Source organism: Thalassophryne amazonica, chromosome 8 (assembly GCF_902500255.1).
Source record: "Thalassophryne amazonica chromosome 8, fThaAma1.1, whole genome shotgun sequence".
In the NCBI taxonomy this organism is placed as follows: Eukaryota; Metazoa; Chordata; class Actinopteri; order Batrachoidiformes; family Batrachoididae; genus Thalassophryne; species Thalassophryne amazonica.
The window spans coordinates 24972089-24992287 of NC_047110.1; positions in this window are offsets into that span (position 1 = coordinate 24972089).

Here is a 20199-nt window from a genome sequence, read left to right on the forward strand (position 1 = left end):
CGTGAGACCTCACCCCCTCCTCTTTCACAGACCGTGCATCAAACCCTGGACGTTCTCTGCATCCACTGATGATGAGATGGCTCCTGAGACGACGATCTCACCCGTCTGGTCACAAGGTCGAGTCTCTGGCAAATACACACTGTATACTCCAGTCTTAAATGCCACCATGTTCCAATCCATATAGATGCACCACAGCTGTGAGTCCTGACGAGCTGCAGGTGATCAGGGTGAGGTCCTGATAACCTCAGCAACACAGCCACTCAGTCCCAAATGCAAGCCACCTGGAAGGAGAAACAAAGGACAGAAACAAAAAGGCAGCCAGGTCCCCCCAGCCATATAACAGCATAATTCAAATGATCATATCAGCGTACTGGAGTGCCCCAATGCCCCATGCCATCTGACCACCCCATTTTCCATGAAAGTTGCTTAAACACCCACCCTAAATGAAAACAAATTTTGTGACCCAAACACATCATAGAAAGCACAAAATAATGAGTTTCCACAATGTTTTTGTCTTCGCTTTCCCATCTTACTTGTGTATGACAACAGTGGTTTGGCTTTTCGTCAAACTCAGAGCTCAGCTACCAAACCCTTGTTAGTCGCTGTGGTGGCTAAATGTTGTGGAGGGCCGTGTCTGTTCTTTCAGAGCATTTTATTACAAATTACTATAATAATATATCTTGCTGTGTGTTTAACAGTCCTCTGTATCATTTATCATCATCATCATCAGAAGTCTGTGCTCCAGTATTTCTGTCGATTGAGAGTACATTAAGGTAATTAGCACCAGTTAACAATTTTAGCAGCTGGTGGTAGCTTGATGACTTTAAGTCCAAAAAATCCCAGAGCACTGAGGAAATAAAATGGTTAGAATTTTTCATAGGCGCACCCAAACTGTTATGAATACCACTGCCAGCTCCCAAAAATATGCTTGAATAAACCACCTGAACCAAGAGGTTAGCCCTTTAGCTGCAAGTAACTCTAACATGGGCCAAGTTTGAGCTTCATTCACCCCACCCAGGTCACGCATGGTATCGCCAATACTCCACCTCTTTACCCATTTATGGGTTAATCAGGATGTGATGAGCATTTCTTCAAATGTGAGGGCTCCTTCACTCATAACACAATTGAGGCAGAATGGCGCACAAAGGAGTCAAATGCCAGTCGTGAAAAAACAGAGCCGCCTCAAACGCCTCGTACAGCTGCCGCCACAACCATTCGCACACACAACTGGCTGAAAGACAGTGAGTGCCATACGAGTGCCCATTCGAGTGCGAAGTCGAGCCCATTCTCGGCGGGTGTCGGTCAAATTCCAGGTGTTGCACGTGCTCCCAGGATGAGATTAGACAGCAGGTGACCACATTCAAGCTGTCTGTGAAAATTGGCTAAGTGCAACACGAGTGTGGCATAACCTAGCAAAATATGGGTGTGCCGTCGTCTTTGCCCCCCCCAACACACATGGCTTATGGAGTGTGTGGTCACCCCCCCCCAACACACACACACACACACACACACACACACACACACACACCATGAATCCAACATTGTCAGCTGTGGCTGAGGGTCCCAGAGTCCTGTCGCTGTCTGGCGTAGTGTGCTGCTGAAACAGCTAACCACTGTGAACTGCAACTCAGCTGGTTAACACGCAATGCACATGTGTGGGTGGGTGCTCATGCCCTCATGAGGACCAGCCAGCGTCTGACCACGCGGCACAGTGTGAAGCCGGCTAGGCAGGCTGATGTCACTTCAACCATGTAAATTGTAGTTTACACAACAAAGACAAAGAGTGGAGATTAAAGAAAACAAATAAGGGTAAAGATGTGAACTCAGTTATGTCTGAACACTTTGCTCATACTCTTTCCTGTGGACATACGGTGCCTGTCAGCTTGACCTGACTGTGCACGCAAGGTGTTACATTCAAAACACAGACATCAGACAGATGCAGGACAAAATAAATAAATAAATAATAATACATGTGTAAAATAAAAAAAAACCCCCGCAGAAGACAGGAACAGAGAGTGAGCCTTTTTTTCTGTGATTTGAGGACGGCCGTAGACAAAGGTGGAGTGTGTCCCCCTGTGACCTGCAGCTGTTCAGATATCATAAGTCACAGGGGAACACCTGTAGTGGCTGGTAGAATATGAAGTCGCATAACTTCACCATGAAGCGGGGACGTCGGCATGCTGTCCTCATGTGGAAACAAATTAAAACACATATCGCTTCAGCTGACTGCTGCATCAGCGCACCGCAACGCTGGTGAATATCGCACGATGCTGTAAATCACCGCATAGCGCGTGTCACTGCGGTATTTCCCCACATTGTAATAATTAAAACACATATCACATTTGCAATGCGGTCACCAGCGGAAGACTGTGCGCTCGACACGCCATGTGGGCTGATGTGTTCATGAAATAGGAGCTGACTCTTCATGAGACGAGAGCCTGGCTGTCTTCAGGTAATTGAGGTAAAACATAAAAGGGAAAACAGTAAGGGCTCCTTCACACATAACATGATTGAAGCCGACTGCCACACGAAGGAGAAACTGCATGTCACTTATGAGAAATCACAGCTACCTCAAATGCCTTGTACAGCTGTCGCCACAACCAGTCGCGCACACAAACGGCTGAAAGACAGTGAATGCCCTGCAAGTGCCTATTCGACCCCTCTCTCAGCAGGTGTTGGCCAAATTCAAGGTGCCACACGTGAACATTTAACACTGCTCACCAGGCAGTTAGAAAAGGAGTGGCCATTCGCGCTCCCGACACAATAGCAGACAGCAGTCGACCACATTCAAGCTGTCTGTGAAAAGTGTCTAAGTGCCACACGAGTGTGGCGTAACCTAGCAACACACATGTGGCATGCCAGAGCGTCGGCTCCCCCCTCAACATATATGGCATGCATGTGTATTGCGCGGGCGTGCATGTGCATGTGAGACCACATCCAGGACAGGTATGTAAACAATTAATACAATAACTACATACACAATTTCAAGTACATAACAAATAAAAATGAATGATCACAGAACACAGAAAAGGAGAGTGACACTTTGATCTGTGGGCTGGGCGTGTCCGTGCGTGCCAGCTGCTGTTGAGATCTCTGGACCTGGATGTCGCAGCTGGAGAACATAAACTTTGTTTTGAAGGACATGGCCTTACAACTGTCCACTGTGAGGCATGTGTTTGCCTGCTGTCCTCACATGGAAATCCATAAAATATATATCGCCTTTGTGACGGGCTGCAGCGGCTGCACAGCGCGCACCTCAACAGGCTGTGCCAGGTGAAATGAACCGTCAGATCATGTGTACACTCAGCTACTGATCTGAATGTCACATCATCCACATCTGAGCTATGGTCCATATATATGATGTGGTGTCTGTCCTTTGTTGTGTTTTATTAAGTTTTTGCTCCTCTGTTGTCTGTGCGACTTTTGATGTGCTCGCACTGTGTTCATGTGCGTGAACATGAGCGTGCATGCCTGTCTGACCATGCCTCCCCCCCCCCCCCCCCCCCCCCATCAGCAGGTGGAATGTTTTGCGGTTCCCCATTTTGTTTTTGGTTCACTGATTTTCTTCCAGTTTCGGCATCTGTCGCCCAATGTCGTGTTATGTGCAAGGTTGGGTAGGATTACTTTGAAATGTAATCCAAAAGTAATCAGATTACAAGTAATCCAAATGTATGCACATACATACATGTATTCAAATCAAAATCAATTTCAAATCAATTTTATTTATATAGCGCCAAATCACAACAAACAGTTGCCCCAAGGCGCTTTATATTGTAAGGCAAAGCCATACCATAATTACGGAAAAACCCCAACGGTCAAAAAGACCCCCTGTGAGCAAGCACTTGGCAACAATGGGAAGGAAAAACTCCCTTTTAACAGGAAGAAACCTCCAGCAGAACCAGGCTCAGGGAGGGGCAGTCTTCTGCTGGGACTGGTTGGGGCTGAGGGAGAGAACCAGGAAAAAGACATGCTGTGGAAGAGAGCAGAGATCAATCACTAATGATTAAATGCAGAGTGGTGCATACAGAGCAAAAAGAGAAAGAAACACTCAGTGCATCATGGGAACCCCCCAGCAGTCTAAGTCTATAGCAGCATAACTAAGGGATGGTTCAGGGTCACCTGATCCAGCCCTAACTATAAGCTTTAGCAAAAAGGAAAGTTTTAAGCCTAATCTTAAAAGTAGAGAGGGTGTCTGTCTCCCTGATCTGAATTGGAAGCTGGTTCCACAGGAGAGGAGCCTGAAAGCTGAAGGCTCTGCCTCCCATTCTACTCTTACAAACCCTAGGAACTACAAGTAAGCCTGCAGTCTGAGAGCGAAGCGCTCTATTGGGGTGATATGGTACTATGAGGTCCCTAAGATAAGATGGGACCTGATTATTCAAAACCTTATAAGTAAGAAGAAGAATTTTAAATTATATTCTAGAATTAACAGGAAGCCAATGAAGAGAGGCCAATATGGGTGAGATATGCTCTCTCCTTCTAGTCCCTGTTAGCACTCTAGCTGCAGCATTTTGAATTAACTGAAGGCTTTTCAGGGAACTTTTAGGACAACCTGATAATAATGAATTACAATAGTTCAGCCTAGAGGAAATAAATGCATGAATTAGTTTTTTCAGCATCACTCTGAGACAAGACCTTTCTAATTTTAGAGATATTGCGCAAATGCAAAAAAGCAGTCCTACATATTTGTTTAATATGCGCATTGAATGGCATATCCTGATCAAAAATGACTCCAAGATTTCTCACAGTATTACTAGAGGTCAGGGTAATGCCATCCAGAGTAAGGATCTGGTTAGACACCATGTTTCTAAGATTTGTGGGGCCAAGTACAATAACTTCAGTTTTATCTGAGTTTAAAAGCAGGAAATTAGAGGTCATCCATGTCTTTATGTCTGTATGACAATCCTGCAGTTTAGCTAATTGGTGTGTGTCCTCTGGCTTCATGGATAGATAAAGCTGGTATCATCTGCGTAACAATGAAAATTTAAGCAATGCCGTCTAATAATACTGCCTAAGAGAAGCATGTATAAAGTGTATAAAATTGGTCCTAGCACAGAACCTTGTGGAACTCCATAATTAACCTTAGTCTGTGAAGAAGATTCCCCATTTACATGAACAAATTGTAATCTATTAGATAAATATGATTCAAACCACCGCAGCGCAGTGCCTTTAATACCTATGGCATGCTCTAATCTCTGTAATAGAATTTTATGGTCAACAGTATCAAAAGCAGCACTGAGGTCTAACAGAACAAGCACAGAGATGAGTCCACTGTCTGAGGCCATAAGAGGATCATTTGTAACCTTCACTAATGCTGTTTCTGTACTATGATGAATTCTAAAACCTGACTGAAACTCTTCAAATAGACCATTCCTCTGCAGATGATCAGTTAGCTGTTTTACAACTACCCTTTCAAGAATTTTTGAGAGAAAAGGAAGGTTGGAGATTGGCCTATAATCAGCTAGAGAGAAAGTGTCTAACCAAATACCAGCATTACTGAAAGCAGCCAAAGATAACGATACGTCTTTGGGATGGTTATGAGTAATTTTTGTTGTGTGTTGGGGGGTTTGGCTGGACATTTTGGTGCTGTTTTCTTTTCTTTGCTCTCCAGGTGGTATGCAAATTGTTTTTTTCTGTGGAGAAGGTGCTGGCGGAAGAGTCCTTCACCCTCATCAGAACTATTGGCTGCACCTGTGGAGGATGTTCACGTGCCAACTTAAAGACTTTCAGCTGAAGCAGATAATGAGATGGCGTTCTGCATTTAAACCATGAGTGATTTGAGCAGAATTGCCGGGAACTCGACCTTGTGACGTTCGGTTGTGAGACGCTGAGGACCACGCCAGGGTTTGACACATCGTGCCTGTGTAGGAGGACTTGTGAGGGACACATGCTGTCAGCACACATCAGAGGTGATTATCGTCTGAATGATCATTAATAGTAATTTGGCGTTTTGTTACGCAGTATATTTGAACATTGATGAGAATTGTGCAGTTTGCTTCTCACTGCCGTGGCGTACGGATTGATGATCCTCCACCTGTTGTGAGAAGCTCCTCATTTACATAAAGCTTAAATTCAGACCTGAATGTGTTGCTGATAGTGTGTGCCTCTGAAGGATATTTGTTGTAGCTCTGTTGACTTACCTCACCTTTTCCGTCCTTCACAGAGTCAGTTTGTCGTATCCACCTGGGGGGTGTTCGGCGGTGAATCTGACTCCAGAAGTGCCAGGCTTTGATCCATTTGGGCGCTGGAGAGCGCGCCGTCCTTCACCTTGCCAGACAGCTGAATATTTCTGTTGTACACGAATTATTGCACATGAGGGGAATAAATTTGTTTCTTGGAACCGCTTTCTGGTTATTTAGCGCTGGGCCATTGTCAGATGCTGGTTCGGTTCTCTGACCCGCGTCAGCACATAACAAATTTTTTCTCTAATAGTTAAAATTTTATTAGCAAAGAAAGTAATGAAGTCATTACTAGTTAAAGTTAAAGGAATACTCGGCTCAATAGAGCTCTGACTCTTTGTCAGCCTGGCTACAGTGCTGAAAAGAAACCTGGGGTTGTTCTTATTTTCTTCAATTAGTGATGAGTAGTAAGATGTCCTAGCTTTACGGAGGGCTTTTTATAGAGCAACAGACTCTTTTTCCAGGCTAAGTGAAGATCTTCTAAATTAGTGAGACGTCATTTCCTCTCCAACTTACGGGTTATCTGCTTTAAGCTGCGAGTTTGTGAGTTATACCACGGAGTCAGGCACTTCTGATTTAAAGCTCTCTTTTTCAGAGGAGCTACAGCATCCAAAGTTGTCTTCAATGAGGATGTAAAACTATTGACGAGATACTCTATCTCACTTACAGAGTTTAGGTAGCTACTCTGCACTGTGTTGGTATATGGCATTAGAGAACATAAAGAAGGAATCATATCCTTAAACCTAGTTACAGTGCTTTCTGAAAGACTTCTAGTGTAAAGAAACTTATTCCCCACTGCTGGGTAGTCCATCAGAGTAAATGTAAATGTTATTAAGAAATGATCAGACAGAAGGGAGTTTTCAGGGAATACTGTTAAGTCTTCAATTTCCATACCATAAGTCAGAACAAGATCTAAGGTATAATCCACATGTATTCTTTCAAAGTAATCCTACCCAACCTTGGTTATGTGTGAAGGGGCCCTAAAATTGACCATGCACTCATGTGTTCTCCCACGATCTTTTTAGGCATATTTAAAAGCAATATGCCCCGGGCATTCCAACGCGAGCAAACAGTATTCATGTTTAACTAATTACAACCGAGTGCCTCCAGCAGAAAAAGTTGAAAATGCCAAATGCAACAGTGCAGTAGTTGCGTTCACTGCCAGTGGCAGCGAAATTGTCCATCATCCTCTCAATGACAATAATGAAACATCTGGTTTACTGTTCGCTGCTTTCAGGCAACATGTAAATGCATCATCTGCAGTTATGTCTTTGTAAAGATGGACACAAAATAAATACAACCCCAACTCCAATGAAGTTGGGACATTGTACAAAATGTAAATAAAAACAGAATATAATGATTTGCAAATCCTCTTCAACCTATATTCAATTGAATACACCACAAAGACAAGATATTTAATGTTCAAACTGATAAACATCATTGTTTTTGTGCAAATATTTGCTCATTTTGAAATGGTTTTACACAATGTCCCAACTTCATTGGAATTGGGGTTGTATATTCTGAAATTTGTTTACAATTTTATGGATTTAACTTACTAAGCAGTTAAATTTGTTCCTTTAAAACCTGTAAATGCACATATGGTAATTTAATAATATTCCTTGATTTGCACAACATGAACAAATCAGGGTTCTCACCAGGATTATTTCACAGCATAGGGGAACTAAACAAGGCATAGCCACACGGTGAGTGTTGCATGTGTATGTATTTCCTGCATTCTGAGTGCCACTTTGTGTTGCTAACTGGTACATAAATAACTTGTGACAGGCCTTTTAAAAAAGAAAAAACAAACAAACAAATAAACAAACAAAAAACAGAAAAGTCCCCCTATGGTGGTTAAATCACAGCATAGGGTCCCAAACCACGGCATAGGGGCCTCCTATGCTCAACTGCGCTGGGAAGAACCCTGCATGAACGCTTTGATTTTGAACATGTACAAATTGTACGTAAGACAATATGATTTTAGCATTGTGCTATATTTAATACATTATACAAAAATAATAATGATCGCAATTTGCATTGACACTTTTAAAAAAAATACTAGACAGATATGATATTGTAAATTGTGAGTGTGACATCAACTGTGGAACAAAGGTGCAGAAAAAGCAGCCGTGCATACATTTAAACTTGTATATTCACCATTTACATTGATTTGCTATGACAGTTACTGAAACTCCTTGAATGTTCTACAGACCTAACACACCACTGCGATTTGAATTTTCTTGTCTTATGATAATATTACTCAATATCATTAAAGCAAGAGATTTCATGCATGCCAGCATGATCTCTGTGTGTAGGTCCTGAAGAAGATCCTATCAATACCAGACACCGCTGACAAAACATTCCAGCCAGGAGCTCTTCCTGGCTCACAAGTTTGAAGAAAACCACTATAATTAGAATGAACAGTGCTGCATTCCTCTGCGCTTTCTTCTCACTCTGCAGATGTTATATATATGGGACTAACAATACAATTGTCATGTGTTTCTTCCCCTTTCTTGCTGGTTCAACTACTCATCAGTGTTCGCCCATGGCAGGTTGTTGGCACATCGAGGAACAGGAAGTGGAAGTGGGTGATTAAGTCAGATCCAGCCCAGGTATGAGTAATACTGCTGACACAAATGTCTCAGAAAAAGAGCTAATAAAGGAGAGTGTGGGAAGAAACAGCACTTCCTCCTCCCAACACGCTATGAAAGGACCTCTGGACAAGTTTGATACGTCATCAATGTTCAAACAATCAAAACAAATAAAATCTCTTTCTGTGCAACTATAAAACTAGAACAACCTCTACTTCATTCAGAGAAGCTGAAACTGGTGGTTCTGGTAACTCTTCTCCCTTCTACAGTGCAATGTGACCGATAGAACTTTTTCAAACATCAAGTATTTTCTGCACAGTGCTGCCTGACGAATAATATATAAAAACTTCATAAAACTTTGTTAAACTTTGTAAAAATCTTGTAACTGTTAGAATGGCCTAAGGAGAGGGTCACCCCTCTGAGTCTGGTCTGCTTGAGGTTTCTTCCTCCATATCATCACAGAGAGTTTTTCCTTATTACTGTCGCCTGTGTGCTTGCTGTAGGGGTTGGTAAGGTTAGATCTTACTTGTGTGAAGCGCCTTGAGGCGACTTTGTTGTGAGTTGGCGCTATACAAATTAAATAAATTGAAGCGCTGTAGTGTGATTGACATCTTTTAGCTTCATGTAGTATATTTTCTCTCAACCATTAGATGGGTTTCCATTAAATATTTTCACAAAAGTTAAGCAATATTTTCAGAATGCTGACAAAATGCTACAGTGCGTTTCCACTGACTGTCTGAAAGCATCTACTGGGTTTTGTCCTCTCGCAATAACGGGCATTCCAACGAGACTCTCATGAGAGCTGTAATAGACGCGGTGCGGCGGCACAGGAAAAACACCTCCGTGTTGATAACCATTTGTAAAATCCAGGCGGCTTTTGATGGCTTTCAGTGGAGTGAGTATATGAGAAATTGTTTAACAGGCAGGACATGTTCCAACTTGTCCTTAAGGCTTTCAACAGGGGTGTTTTTCCTGTGGTGGAGCGTCGCGGCGGCTGCATCCCGACCCGTCCGCACGTCTTTCATTAAAAAAATCTCCTTTAACAGTGGAATATCCGGATAAAATGCTGAAACCGACTTCTTCTGAAACTTCTCTGTTCTCTCACGACGTCCTGGATCAATAGAGCCTGAAATGTGGAGGTTTTCAGCTTGAACAGGCTGATGATGCCGCCTGAGAGCGCTGCGCGACGTCTCGCACCGTGAAAAGTCCTTAAAGCGACAGTATCACCTCAAAATCTCTCATCAGCCGTTAAAATTTCACTGAAAACCAGCTTAATTTTTCGAACCGTGTCCACTTCGATGTGTCTCACAGGTTTAGAAAAAATTTTGATCAAACAAAGCGCCAGTCTCTCAGCAACTTCTCAGACAAAGGAATTCCGACGAGGGGCTGGACGACTCCTCCCACAAGGAGTGCTCACAGGCGAATGACGTCACCGACAGGCATGGAAAAACTCACGCATGCGCACGAGGGTTCAAGCATGTCTGACGTAAAAACATATGAATGAAATCCATATAGTTTTTGAAAAAAATAAAAAGGACCGTTACTTTATTGACAGACCTTGTATATATATATATATATATATATATATATATATATATATATATATAGTAACGAATTGGTAAAACAGTTGCATTTTCATTCCTTCTTATTAGTTAGATAATGTATCTGTAAAGTTGTGTTTATCATAGATATAACTTCTCATCATAATCATTCAGATGCCCTGTGCGAAATGACACGGACAGAATAGGTTGCATAATGTCATGACTAGTTCACACAAGTGGCAACTGGCACTGGCACGCAGCTTTACCACAGTTTATGATGAGTTTACTCATTGTCACGCAAGATTGTGTACCAGTGCTGGGGTCAAATTGGTGCCAGTGTCAAGGTGCCTTACATTCCGCAAGATATTTCCATTTTATTATTTTTAAAAAACCTAATATTGGCATAATGTCATCTCTTATAGCGTTTAATAAGCTCTCTTCCTCTATCCACACATACAGTGTCATACACTTTATGTATGTAATGTGAGCTGTAATAGCCAAAAATTGGTTTCCATTGCCATTTTTCATAGAAGGTTTTTCCCCTATATACATGTTTTTAATTTAGTGTACATTCAATTCTCTACCTCAAATTGCACAATTGAAACACACACATTGATGAGTTCTACTGCAACTGATTTGTTACCGTCATGTCACTGTTTTTATAAATGCCCAAACTACAACATTTTACTTTTGATCCTTCCTTTCCTTGCCATTGTCCAAAAATATTTCACATTAGAGTTCCTTTTCTGAATTCTGAGTCACCCCAAATAGATGTAATTTGAAAAAATCAGGTACACACCTGTCTACATATAAGGTCCCACAGTTGACAGTGCAGACCAGAGCGCCAACGAAGCATGAAGTCAAAGAAATTGTCTGTAGACCTCCGAGACAGGATTGTCTTAAGGCACAAATCTGAGGCAGGGTACAGAAACATTTCTGTTGCTTTGAAGGTCCCAATAAGCACAGTGGCCTTCATCATCTGTAAATGGAAGAAGCTCAGGTCCACCAGGACTCTTCTGAGAGCTGGCCTTAGTCAGGAAGGTGACCAAGAACCCAATGGTCACTCTGTCAGAGCTCCAGCATTCCTCTGCGGAGAGAGGAGAACCTGCCAGAAGGACAACCATCTCTGCAGCAATCGACTAATCAGGCCTATATGGTAGAGTGGCCAGACAGAAGCCACTTCTTAGTAAATGCCACATGGCAGCCCACCTGGAATTTGCAAAAAGGTACCTGAAGACCAGGAGAAACAAAACTCTCTGGTCTGTTGAGAGAAAGATTGAACTCTTTGGTTCTCCTTTACAATTCCCCTTTTCTTTAATGAAGAAGGTACACAAGGACTGAGTTATTACCGAAAGCTGGAGCAAATGCCTTTTCATGTCACAATAACCTGCTTCCCCGTCACAGTGAGAGAAATTTCCATTACTGCTGTCTGTGAGAACGGCAGCTGCAGCTGCACATGATGGCTCTATGTGTCGTCAAACATTAAACATTTTCAGCTTTTTCCACTCATCATAGGAACAGGGACAAACCAGTTTTGTTGACTGTATTATTGCAGAGTGCCAGAACTAAGATTGTGGGCTTAGATGAGTTCCTTTCATGATGACACTGATTTACCACAACTCTCAGATGAACACGCTATTGATAACTGATAACTGCTTGCATTATAATTCCATTATTCCATTATAAAATTACAAGTTGGAATTGTGACATTCCTTTTTTTGCGGCCAAATTTTAAAGGACCCTATTTCCTAAATTAGGAAGAAATGTAAGCTAATATTTCGCATGGTGGGGAGAAACATACATATCTTTAGTTAAGATTTTTTTCCAATTAAATCTGAGGGGTGGTCTGGAGACCCCTAGGTGATTTGGTATGGAATGACCCTGCAGGAGTTCTTCATGTTTTAATGCCTCAGAGCTTGGAAGTACCATCCTCACCTTTGTGCATGCAGTGTTAAATTTTTAATTCTGCCCCGTGTTTTATAAATGAGACCTCATGATAAGAATCATTGATACATGTACGAGAACTTCCCACTAGCCCGAGGGTCCACTAGTCCTAGGGTCAGCTACTCCTTGTCCTAGTATTAATGAGAGCATGTTGAAGTGTTTTTACAATTATGGTAGGCTATATGTTGCACTAAAATAAAGTGTGTCAATTAAAGAAAAAAAATTTAATTATGGTGAATTACCATTATTTGTTTATTTTTAGTTCAACAGATTTATAGACAACAGCACAATTAAAGGTGAATAATGGTGTATGTCAATAGAATCATGTTTTATTTTTTGTAAATGGAACAAAACTGGATCTGGTTTGTTAGCTATTTTAAATTATTACATTTATTTATGAGCTTTAAAATAAGTTTGAGGTTGTAGTATACCCCATTAAATAATATAAAGAGGTTAGGACCAGTGGACTCTCCCCTACATGTACATATACACGTGGCTGCAGCAGTGGAAAATGTTAAAAATTTTTACCTTTCAGTGACATATAAGGTTAATAAGTTGTAATGGTAGTGATGACAAAGCTGACCAGTTGTTGCTTTGCAACCTCTGCTCCTGTAGACCAACAATGGCAAACCTTTAAGGAATTATATGGGCTATCATAGACCCAAACGCACACACATGCACACGGGAATGCAGAGTCCTCTTACTGAACTGAGCACCACCTGCCTTGCCACCAACCCCTCCTCTCACTTTGCACAGCAGAGGAGTGTTAAATTGCTTCGACCCCTCGTTCAACTTGGCCAAAATGAGCCAGAGGAGTGAGATGGATAGGGTGGCAGGTGAGCCGACATACTGATGTGCAAACAGAGTTCAGCTAATGTGGAGTTTCGTTCTGCTTTATTTAAAGTAGCAAGTTGGTGAGTGTTCATGGTGGAAGGAGATTAGGGAGGGAAGCCACCAAGAGACCCAAGCAATTCTGAAGGAGTTACTGGCTTCTGTGATTTGTGGTTGGACAAACTGTGCATAGTGCAACTTTTGTCTGTTGCATCACGAGTTAAACAGCTTCGTGATGAAGCGATATAGAGGAAGATTTCCTTCAAAAAGAGTACGAGGTCTGTCCAAAAAGTAACGGACCTTTTTATTTTTTTCAAAAACTATATGGATTTGAATCACGTGTGATTGCATCAGACAAGCTTGAACCTTCGTGCGCATGCGTGAATTTTTTCACGCCTGTCGGTTGCGTCATTCGCCTGTGGGCAGGCTTTGAGTGAGCACTGGTCCACTCCCCTCGTCGGATTTTTATTGTCAGTGAAATAGCTGAGAGACTGCTGCTTTGGTCCATGAAATTTTTTTCAGAAACTGTTAGAGACAGCCAGTTGGAAACCATTCGAAAGATTCAGATGGATTTCGGTGAAGATTCTGTCGGAGTCACACGGATTAAGGAGTGTTAAAACCTTTTTAAAGACGGCCCACAGCGGCGGAGGGCGCGCGGCGCACCGAGCAGCCATTGACAGGCTGGAATGACCAGATCATTTCCAAACTGAACGCTGTGTTGATCCGGGACATCATGTGACTACCACAGAAATGGCAAGAGAGCTGGACATAGCACTTTTGCGGCACATTCCACTGTTACAGGAGATTTTGTAATGAAAGACATGCGGAGGATTTCGCGCGTCAGCACGGAGCCGCTCACTGCGCGCAACAAAAAAAAAAAAACACCTCCGTGTTGGAAGTCTCACAAGACATGTTGTGGCATGTCCAGCTGTTACACAATTTCTCGGATACTCACTCGACTGAAAAGCCATCGAAAGCCATCTGAATCTTCTGAATCTACAACCCCCAATTCCAATGAAGTTGGGACGTTTTGTAAAATGTAAATAAAAACAGAATCCAATGATTTGCAAATCCTCTTCAACTTATATTCAATTGAATACAAAACAAAGACAAGATATTTACTACCAGGACTCTGAGGAAGATGTGACTCTCACATCGAAACATCAGTCCCTTTGAACATTTTTTTCAGCACTTATTAAAGACTTTTTGCACTTATATATGTGCTGCACCAGTTATTTCTTCTTTTTTTTTAACAAGATATTTAATGTTCAAACTGATAAACTTTGTTGTTTTTGTGCATATATTTGCTCATTTTGAAATGGATGCCTGCAACACATTGGTTGAGACGGGGCAACAAATGACGGGGAAAGTTGATGAATGCTCAAAGAACAATTAATTAGAAACAGGTGAGTGTCATGATTGGGTATAAAAGGAGCATCCCCAAAAGTCTCAGCCGTTCACAAGCAAAGATGGGGTGAGGATCACCACTTTGTGAACAACTGCGTGAAAAAATAGTCCAACAGTTTGAGAACAATGTTTCTCAACATTCAATTACAAGGAATTTAGGGATTCCATCATCTACAGTCCATGATATAATCAGAAGATTCCGAGAATGTGGAGAACTTTCTACACATGTGCCGCAAGGCCAAAAACCAATATTGAATGTCTATGACCTTCGATCCCTCAGGAGGCACTGCATTAAAAACCGATATCATTGTGTAAAACACAGTTCATCACTACATCTACAAGTGCAAGTTAAAACTCTACCATGCAAAGCTAAAACCATACATCCACAACATCCAGAAATGCCGCCGCCTTCTCTGGGCCCAAGCTCATTTGAAATGGACAGACACATGCTGCCATCCATTCATAGTAAAAGAGTGCAGGTACTAGACTGGCCTGCCTGCAGTCCAGACCTGTCGCCCATTGAAAATGTGTGGCGCATTATGAAGTGCAAAATATGACAACGGAGACCCCGGACTGTTGAACAACTGAAGTCGTACATCAAGAATGGGAAAGAATTCCACCTACAAAGCTTCAACAATTAGTGTCCTCAGTTCCCAAATGCTTATTGAGTGTTGTTAGAAGGAAAGGTGATGTAACACAGTGGTAAACATACTACTGTCCCAGCTTTTTTGAAACATGTTGCAGGCATCCATTTCAAAATGAGCAAATATTTGCACAAAAACAATAACGTTTATCAGTTTGAACATTAAATATCTTGTCTTTGTGGTGTATTCAATTGAATATAGGTTGAAGAGGATTTGCACATCATTTTATTCTGTTTTTATTTACATTTTACTCAGTGTCCCAACTTCATTGGAATTGGGGTTGCATATATGACCCTGTCATTGCCTCCCAAAACGATTAAAGACATTTCGCACATCTGTCAAGAAAGGTACACCCGATGATATTCTGGAAACAAATGTATTTTAACAAATCACAGGAAGAATTAAAATGATTTGTTTCGTTGATCAGATTGAACTCATTTGATTTGTGGTTGAGACTTTGTCCCACTAAGGATGTATGCTGGGTGTACCACACAATGCTGCATTTCAAAACAGAAGATATCACTTGGCAAAATGCCTTAAAAACCAACAAGAAGTCCAGTTGATACCGAGTGAAATACTTGATATCTCCTATCTAGATCATAGCGGGAACTTTCACCGATATGTGAATTTGGTGTGTGAATGAGTCCACATGAGATCAACATATGAGGAGTGGAAATAACAAAACTTTTATGATAAAAATGGTAAGAATGAAAATATGAGGGGCAACTGAGACGTTTTGAGTCTTACCAAGAAAAGAAGGGTGTAGTTCTTCAACTTTTGCATTTCTCTCCATTGCACCCAGTGCGTCAAAACTTCACACATTCTCAAGAAATGTTGGTTTCTCAGAATGCAAAAGTTGAAGAACCACACCCTACTTTTTCTGGTTCAGGCTCAAAACTTCTCAATTGCCCTTCATACATGTGAATTGAAAAACACAGCCTACTATTCCTATTTGACAATAGTCAAATGACATTTATTGGTTTTAGAAAATGAACTGCATTTACATTGCGCTTTTCAATCTGCATCAGATGCTCAAAGCACTTTACAATTATGCCTCACATTCACCCATTCACACAAACACACTGATGTCAGGGTGCTGCCATGCAAGGTGCTCATTACACACTCAGACCAACTAGGGGATTAAGGACCTTACGCAAAGGCCCTTAGTGATTTTCCGGTCATGCTGGGGTTTGAACAGAGGATCCTTTGATCCGAAGCCCATCGGTTAACCACTAGACCATCACCTCCCTTTAGTGTCTTGAAGGGCAGAAATGACAAAAATTCTTGGGGTCCCCAGTGCTGAAGCTGCCGCTCTGGGAAATGCAACATCTGTTTGTAGCATCACAACTGATGTTCCTTTACAATCATGTTCCCTTCCTATAGGTAAGAGAACATCCTCGCTGTATAGAGTGGAAGCAAGCTTTGAGTTTTTACCAGTGATGTTTGTCAAGGATGTGTACTGGCTCCTACACTGTTCAATGCTTGGACAGACTGGATGTTCAGTAGGGCTGTCAAAACTAATGAATTTGGTGCTTTTGTTGATGAGGAAAGGTTTACCGACCTTGACTTTGTGGATGAGGCTGTGATCTTTGTGGAATCTATGAATACCCTGATTGCAGCGCTTGAGAAGCTGAGTGAGGAATCAGAGTGTCTGGGTTTGTGATGGTCCTGGATCATGAGTAAGATTCAGGCTTTGAAAGACTGCCTAGACTCAGCATCAGTCAGCCATCACTGAACTTGTGGAGACACTCATTTATCTCAGCAGTAGCAAACGTCTTTGGGGCCTCTGTGTTTAAGACTGAGAGACACCTGAGAACAGGTTATGGACTCATGACGTTGATGGACAGTGGTGTTTGATGATGCCAATATCTTTGCAGTAGAACGAAAGTCCAAGTCTTTAGAGTCCTGGTGGTAAATGTCTTCCTGTATGGTTGTGAGATTTAGAAACTAACCAGTGACCTGAGGTGATGGCTGGATGTCTTTGGCACTTGGTCTATTTGGAAGATCATCTGGCTGCAGCAGATAGATGGTTAGAGATGTGGCGATGGACCAGTTGTCTGCCTAGGTGGTTTCCATCCAGGACTTCTGTGGTGCTCTGGATACGGTGAAGTGCTTGCTCCAGACTTGTCCAGACTTGTTTCCAGTCAGAAGAGTAGAAACATTTTTACATAAAAAACATGTGCAACATATAATTGGAAGTTATTGTAGTCAGTTAGTTGAATATAATTTGGAGGTGGATAGTCAGAAAGGAAGAGAAACTGTGGTAACACCTGTTCAAACACTCCAGAACGACACCCACGACTTCTCAGAAATGCTAAACTATCATCCCATACTTCCCTCTCTTTTTCCGCTCTGCTCACCCCGCAGGCCGGATAACCGAGCCGAGGGTGACAGCTGCACTGTAACTGCCCCAGGAGGGGGCATCCGGGTTGGAGCTTCTGGACAAAAGGGTGATGAAAAGGAAATAAGGAAGTGAAAATAAATCCTTTCCATATGAGAAGGAAAGGAAAGTGCATGCACAGGTCAATTAATAGCAATACTGTTGTCATTATGTTTGATTGAAGAGGTTAAGAAGTTGTTCGGTATGAGGGTGCTATGTAGATTAGGGTGAGTCCCAAGTCACTCGGCACATTCACATGGATCTTGTTACAAAGTCAGGATTCACAAGTCTGAAGTCTACATTAACCCGGATCCTTTTGGTCCTGAACACCTGCTGCCAACTCCAGGTGATGCAATGCTTTAGTCACCACTTATAACCTGTATAATCTCATTGCAACATACTAAAGTTCATCTGCCTGGTCTACAGCAAGTAGCTGCCAGATGTTCCATAACTTATTACAGAGATAAGTGGTTGGTTGCCACCACGAATCATGCTTGTGGTTATTTGTCATTTATCAATGTTTAATAAGCTGTGGGAGTTGGGGGGGGTCCTTCCTGCAAAATAGAATCAGGGCAACTTCTTCTTGCGTAGTGTGACAACTCAAATTCATTGAGTGAATCGGGATCTTCCTTGTCAGCGTGAAACACGGCAGACTCAAATTCTATGAGTGAATTGGGATCTTCTTCTTCTTATATATATGTAAAAGTCCCTTCGGCTGCTCCCTTGTTTGCACTTGGGGTTGCCACAGCAAATCCAAGGTGGATCTGTATGTTGAATTGGCACAGGTTTTACGCCGGATGCACTTCCTGACACAACTCCACATTACATGGAAAATGTGGCAGGGGTGGGATTTGAACCCAGAACATTCTGAACTGAAACCAAGTGCATTAACCACTTGGCCACCACCCCTTCTTCTTATATATATATATATATATAGAGAGATAGATAGATAGATACATACATATATATAGATATGTATGTATGTATCTATCTATCCATCTATCTTGCAAAACACCTGTCTACAGTGTAGGTTATATCAGAGTATTCTATTACTCTTAATCCCACTATGAATATTAAAATACGCCAAACCATTTGTCCTGCATCATAGCTACATGTATTGCGTCAGTGCCAATAGGCAGTAGCGGTCGATGCGGTGTCTACTTTTTAAAATGTCTATGGTTTTCTCCACTTCTCAGCTCCAAAAAATGTCCTTTCTTGGTGCCTCTTTCTTAAAGTAAGTGCTCTTCTTTGGGTGCTTCTTCCCCCAGTAAAAAGTACACTGTCCCTCACACATGGGGGCACAGCGCAATAGTGACAGCAGCAGGTATTAAATCAGCCCAACGGTGAAATTAAAACTCATAGTTTTTAACCACGTATATTCTCCACAGGTACGTATTTTTTCACCTGGTTGCATTTATGTGATTCAACGCAAGAAAATGATCATATTTTGAATAACTGGGAAATCAGGAAGAAAAAAGAAACCTTGACAATGCCTTGAATGCTGTGTGCCCTTTGTATAACCCTACTTTTCAGGCTGGCCACAGGCTATCACTACACACAAAGGCATTATGGGGCCCCAAATGAGGGCAGATCCATGAAGAATGGATGAAAGTGAGGCTGGAGGAGAAGGCGGCTGTAACAGATGACTGCCCCCACCTGTAAGCAAGGCCAGATTTCATTCTGTCTGTGAAGTGAGGAAACACTTTGAATGTGTCCGTTTGCGAGTGTATGCTTCATTGTCTGCTTTTACATGTTTGCATGGGAGTTACTGAGCGCAACTGTCGGGCAAAACCGCTGAAAGGTCTCAAATGTTTTTCTGAAGAGGGAGTAGTGATGGGACAATGCAGGACATAATCCCCGTAGTTCCCTTCCTTCCTCCCTGTCCTTCAAACCTTCCTTTCCTGCACCGTTTGTGCTGCTGGCTTTACAGAAGCAAATGTAGAAGAAAGTTGAAGAACAATGACAGAAAATTTACATGTATTGAAAATGGGGGAACAGAAAGGACGAACATTGTTCGGCCAAAAAAAATTCAAGGTAATCACTGACTGTTAGCTAATCCCTCACACACTGCGAACACATCCGAGAAGCACTTAAGTAATACGTTTTTCTTCCATCCTCTGAATATGAATACTTACTGGCTTTTCCTTGATATGTTCTTATTTTTGTGCTTGTTTTTGTCAGTTTTAATTGTGTCCATTGTTACTATTTCCTTCTTTTTTGTACTGTACCAATCCCCTCCTGGGGTCACATTATCTACAAATGAGAGCGACAAGGAGTTGGCGTCTATCATTTACTGGGCGTTACCCGGACATGGCCACCAGATACTGTCACAATGAGTTTTAACAGAACAAAAGTTCACTTGATTTGTTTCAGTCTAACATCTTTCACAGTGGTTTTCCTATATCGCTAGCTAGCATGCTAACATCTCCGTAAGATGTCTTGTAAATCACTTCAGAGGTATTATCTAGTTACAATCACTACAGTTTTACATTTAGAAGTGTTTATTTCTCGTTAACTTTCACAAAATATATGAGAAAGAAATGCCAAACATATTACATTTATACAGAAATACAGCTGTTTCGGAACATTCTGCATGTTCTTCTTTCACCACAGCAGGTCATCCGTTTCCATCTTGTCCTCTGCTTCTTCTTCTGTCACACCAGCCAACTGCATGTCCTCCCT